Source organism: Triticum dicoccoides, chromosome 2B (genome assembly GCF_002162155.2).
Source record: "Triticum dicoccoides isolate Atlit2015 ecotype Zavitan chromosome 2B, WEW_v2.0, whole genome shotgun sequence".
Taxonomy (NCBI): Eukaryota; Viridiplantae; Streptophyta; class Magnoliopsida; order Poales; family Poaceae; genus Triticum; species Triticum dicoccoides.
This window is the reverse complement of record NC_041383.1, coordinates 770,137,730-770,143,538: the sequence shown is the minus strand read 5'-3', so window position 1 is coordinate 770,143,538 and position 5,809 is coordinate 770,137,730. Positions and strand designations below refer to the sequence as shown.

Here is a 5,809-nt window from a genome sequence, read left to right as displayed (position 1 = left end):
AGAAGAAGAAAGAAAGGAATAGAGGAGAAAGAAGAAACTTTGACACGAGGGGGGGGTACCGATACCCCCTCCCCGATAACATTATTTTCCCATGTATATGTATGTTGCTTCGTTGTCGATATAATGAGGGTGTCGAGGATCACCGAGGGGTCGAGGGTCGGGAACTAGGGTAGAGGGTCGAGGGTCGTTAAGGGGTCAAGGGTCGAAGGTTTCAGGGTCGAGGGTCGTTAAGGGGTCAAGGGTCGAAGGTTTCAGGGTCGAGGGTTCCTATAGTGTCAAAGTATTGAAGAAATCCATGGCTTCATCATTAGCCGGAAGTAACCATGGCATGATGGTACGAAGTCCTCCAAAGTTATTCTGGAATGGAGTCCCGGATAGGATAATTTGCCTTTTTGTACGAATTTCAGCAAAGGCCTTCCAAAGAACGATATTCGGAAGGTTCTTGCTGAACTTTGTACCAAAAAGAGAATTATCCTATCTGGGACTCCGTTCCAAAATAACTTTGGAGAGCTTCGTACCATCATGCACCTGTTACTTTCGCCTAATGATGAAGACATGGTTTTGTTGAATCCTTTGACACTAGGCAACCTCCCGACCCCTCGGCGACCCTCGACCCCTTGACCCTCGACCGCTCGGCGATCCACAACCCTCTACCCTACCGCAGGCGTCGATGCCCACGTCACTTGTGGGACATAGATGTAGTGTTCAACGCCGACCCCCTCCCGATAGCTTCAACACGTGGGGGGTCGATATTACCCCCTCCTAGCTTGAAGCGTTCTCGAGGCCACCCCCTAACCCTTGAAGCGTTGTCGAGGCCACCCAAACCCTAGAGAAGCAGCGTCGAGGCCACTAATATGATTCCTTATTGTGATTAGCTAGCTAGTTCTACGTTTGCCACTAATATATCCATATCTGTCATGTTTGAATAATAATTGCCATGTTGTAAATATTTGTAGAAACTATGGACACCCCCCGAGACGAAGCACAAGAAGCGTTGTTGAGGGACATAATCGCACAAGGAAGTGATGCCGTCTCCTTGTTGATGTTTCTCAATGGCAACGATGGTCTGGAAGGAGAGGGTGAAGAAGCAGCTGGCTATGATTTACATGGCTCCGATGACGCAATGCCGATGCAAGAAGGAGAGGGTGAAGAAGTATACCGTGAGGACGGCTCCGGTGATCACCAAACCGAGTCCGGCCAGGTATATATATTAGTTAAGCCTGTGCTGACTAGCTAATTGATGCATTCATTGTTTTGGTATGTACACATATTAATTAACTCTCGTCTTTGTTCTTTTTTCTAGCCCTTCGGATCGAGCACAACTTCGGTAAAGAGACGAGGCCCGAAGAAAAAGTTGAGCTCGGATGAAAAGTTTGAGATCATACAAATCGCGCGCGACGGCCAACCGATTGAACCCTACCGGACAAAGAAGGCATTTGTTGCTCAGTGTGGGGTTCTGGTTAGGGACAAGATCCCGATCAGCATCCAGCAATGGTATAAGCCTAAGAACGAAGACCCTGAGGTGTCTTATGTCAATGAGATGCAGAAAAAGAATCTTTGGACTGAGCTGAAGTCAAATTTCACCCTACCGCCGGAGGATGATCCGGAGAAGCCAGTTATAGAGCCATTAATCAAGTCTTTTGCTCTGAGGAAGATGGCAGACCTATTCAGGAATTGGAAGAAAGACCTCAATAGGTATGTCGAAAAAAATGAGACACCAGACTTCATGGGCAAATATGAGAAGATCAGAGATGACTGGCCCGCATTTGTGGCCCACAAGACATCGGAAAAGAGTAAAAAGATGTCGGCGACAAACAAGAGAAATGCTGAGAAGAAGAAGCTTCACCATCGCACGGGGTCAGGTGGCTACCTCGTAGCCCGGCCTAAGTGGGCCAAGGCTAAGAATGATCTGCTTGATAAAGGGATCGAACCAGAGACAATGAACTGGCCAGAACGTTGCCGGACGTGGTTCTTTGGGGCCGGCGGATCCTTGGACCCTATAACAGGGAAGTGCATTTGGACTGACGAACAGTTGGACATACCAGTCAAGAGGCTTCAGCAATATATTGAAGCAGCGCAGCAAGGGACGTTCGTTCCAGACAGGGAGAAGGACGAGCTCACAATGGCCCTCGGCAATCCTGAGCACCCTGGACGGACACGAGGCACGCCAGGCTCCGTTTCGTGGAAGGCTGGATTTCCGGACGCAGGGGGTTACAAAACCCAGGAGAGGAGGAAGAAACTGGCGCAGAGCCAACTGCAGGCGCTGCACGAAAGGGTAATGGGGCTAGAGGAACGAGAAGCAGATCGCAGCAAACGACCTGCCGAAGCTTCCCCTGAAGATACCCCGCCATCTCAGCGAAGAAGCAGCGTGGCTTCCACCGAGCTGCTTCAGCCAGAGCATGCCTTGACGGCTCCTGCCAGCTATCCCGTGGATGCTATCACGGATGCTGAAAATTGCCACCTTATGGCGCAATGGAGCAATTTGAAGGTCAAGGCGGCTGTTGGCTCTGTTTATCCTACTAAACCCGACTCAACTTTTCACTGCCGGCCGATTTCAGAAGGATATGCTAAGGTGATGGTCGATGAAATAACGGAGGGATTTGAGGACCTCCAGCTTGACCACCCTACCGGTGAAGGGGAGTATCGGCTGGGTTCTGCTCTGAAGACTCCATGCCTATGGCGGAAGGATCTCATCAACCTTCCGAACTGGACGCCTCCACCTCCTCCTCCTCCTCCGGCGAGTCAGGGCACTCCGCCTCCTCCACCGCCTCCTCCTCCGGCAAGTGACGATCAGGGCACTCGGCCGGCTCCTTCTCCGGCGTGTGGCGGCACTCCGCCTCCTTCTCCGCCTGCGCCGGCGCACCCGAGCAGCCAGCCTCCTCCTTCTCCGCCTCGTCAGCAAGGGCGGAAGAGACCCGCCGCCGCTCCGGCTGCTCCGGCGCGTCGCAGTCCTTCTCCTCCGCCTCGTAAGCAAGGAAAGAAGACATCCGCTCCGTCTACTCTGCCGGCGTCTAGCAGTACAGCCAAAGGCGGGAGGAGATACAGATTCGGTCCTTCTCTGAAGACTCCAGAGAAGTTACCGTACGAGAGGAGCGAGGAGGAAAACGCAAAGATCGCGCAGACCGAAGTGGATGACTGGTTTCAAGGGTTGAAAGCAAAGAGACATCCACCTCCGGAGGAGAAGGTAGATCCGGTGAAAGCGAAGCGCACTCTGGCTGCCCTGACAAAACCACCCAAGTCTCCGCCGAAAGGCAACTATGAGCGCATTATTGGAAAGGCATTTGCCGAAGCGGAGAGGTCGGGAAGTACTAAAAGTGATCAAAGGATGAAAGAACGACGAGCTGGGAAACAAATTGCCCAGTTCGGCGAACAAGCGAAGCAATCGTGCCCCCCGCTCAAGGTGCCTGCTAGCGACATCGTCGATCCGAGGATGGTGCCCGGTTATGGCAATCCTGCAGATTACCTGCCCGATGATGTACATTATGATATCTTGGAGGTGCAGATACAAAGATACGAGTACGGGAAGCCTCTCGTCAAAGATGAAAGTTCTCTATCAACGATGATGCGAAGATTGCATGATTGGTACATGAAAACCTGCAAAGAGTCTGAGGGGAGGAGTACTTTGTATGTGAGAGTTAAAAAGGAGCATGACCTCCTTGGAATTGAACTGTTGCCTATTCCATTTGAGGAGTTCTATCAGTTTTTCAATCAATTGGCCATCGATAAAGCAACGGTCACCTCCTACTATCTGTAAGTAGTACTACTTCCGTCATTAAGTCTCTCTATATAACTTAGCCCTTTCATTGCATGTATTTATAATTATCCTCACAATATTATGCAGATTGAAGATCGCCGAATTGAAGAAAAGACAAGTGGGAGATATTGGGTTCATTAACACGTATCTCATAGATGCAACTGAGGTTCAATATCGTGCCCAAGAAACCGAGGCCAACTTGCTACGATCGTTGGAAATAAATGAACACAAAGATATAATACTCTTTCCTTACAACTTCAAGTGAGTGTTACTGTCTTGTGGCATATTCGGTTTCCTTATTAGTCCAGGTTATAGTAATGTAATATTGATGAGTTATGCATGTGTGCGCAGCTACCACTATATTCTCCTAGAGATTAAGCTTGAGAAGGGAGTAGTAACTGTCTTAGACTCCAAGCGAAAAGATCCCAAGGAGTATGCGGACATGACTGAAATGCTCGAGAAGTAAGTTAAATCGATCATTATCCACCATATCAGCAACTTTGTTCATTTCTGATATCAAGTAATTGTTTTCTTTGTATGGCAGGGCTTGGAGAAAATTCACCAAAAAAGCTCCGGGACTACCGAAGAAGCTGCAATTTAGGCACCCGAAAGTAAGTACTATATAGTAGCATATTCCAGGCATCTCCTAGTGATTCAAGCGCTAGTTTCATCAATACCATTTAGCATGCTTTCTAATTATCAGTTTGATTGACCTCTATTTCTTCTAAAGTGGTTGTGTCAGGAACAAGGGAATGATTTTTGTGGATACTACATTTGCGAGTCCATCCGCCACACGACCTGTGAGCGGGGCTACTCCGACAAACAATATGAAGTGCGTAAATAACAATATTCACAATTCTATTTTATTACCATCATTTGTGTTGAGTTTCATTCATTCATATATATATATATGTATTGACCCCCTTCTTAAAATTAGATGTTTTGGATGCGGGATGAACTCCTAGCACCAGATCGCATGCGAGCAATTCAAGAGGAATTGGCGGCATTCTTTCTTGACCACGTGATCGCTGAAGACGGAGAATACTATGTGGACCACGCGTCCGTATTTTAGGAGATTATATATTTGTAAAAGATAATTATTGTATATATGTAGCCGGTTGTGTCGGATAGATATACGAGAACTTGTTGTTCGACCAATCTCTCGGAGAAGGAGAGGTGGTCGATATCACTTCTCTCTGTATGCATATATGTTCATGACGATCTTCTGTTTGCTTACTAGCTAGCTAGCGTGTCTAGCTAGTCCTCTCTATACGTATGTATGGTACGTAGCATCGACCAAGCACGGACAAAAGAGAGGACACTTCTCTCTATTAATTAGCTAGCTATAGCACAATATATGAAACACCTAAATTAACCCCCCAAAACCCCCCAACCCCCCCCCCCTTAAAAAAACAAAAACCCCAGCCACAGAAATGCTGACGCGTGGATGCCTATTGGTCCCGGTTGGTGCCACCAACCGGGACCAAAGGCCCTCCTGCCTGGGCTCAGCGGACAGGCCACGTGGGGGCCCATCTGTCCCGGTTCTGGATTGAACCGGGACTAAAGGGTCAGGGCATTAGTACCGACCCTTTAGTCCCGGTTCATGAACCGGGACTAAAGGCCCTCACCAACCGGGATTGTAGGCCCTTTTTCTACTAGTGCACCCACAACTAGCCTTTAGGCAATAGGCGTCACACAGCCAGCACGACCCCGCAGATCGACCCGCTACACCATGGGAACCGAGCCCCACCACCACTCGGCTAGAAGGCATAGCCCGCCACTGCTAGCTACATCATTATGTTTGGCTGCCACGCTGCACTCACAGCCGCAGTGGCAGTGGCACGACCACACGAAAGGACTCCAGGACTAGCACCAAGGCGCCCGAACACGACAGCACGCGCGTCGCGTCCATGGCCGCCACTGCGCTCTGGCCAAAGGACTCCCCGGGGATTGAGCGGACGAGCCTGCCAGCGCCCTCGGATGGTGATGAGGCGGATGGAGGAAAGAGTAGACAAGGGCGGGAACTAGGGTTTCGACCGAGCACCACCACCTCCC

General features: G+C 49.6%; 1 pseudogene; it reads left to right on the top strand.

Moving 5' to 3' along the window:
• Positions 1 to 1,171: 1,171 nt before the first annotated feature.
• LOC119368688 lies at positions 1,172 to 3,914 on the top strand (annotated as a pseudogene).
• Positions 3,915 to 5,809: the final 1,895 nt, after the last annotated feature.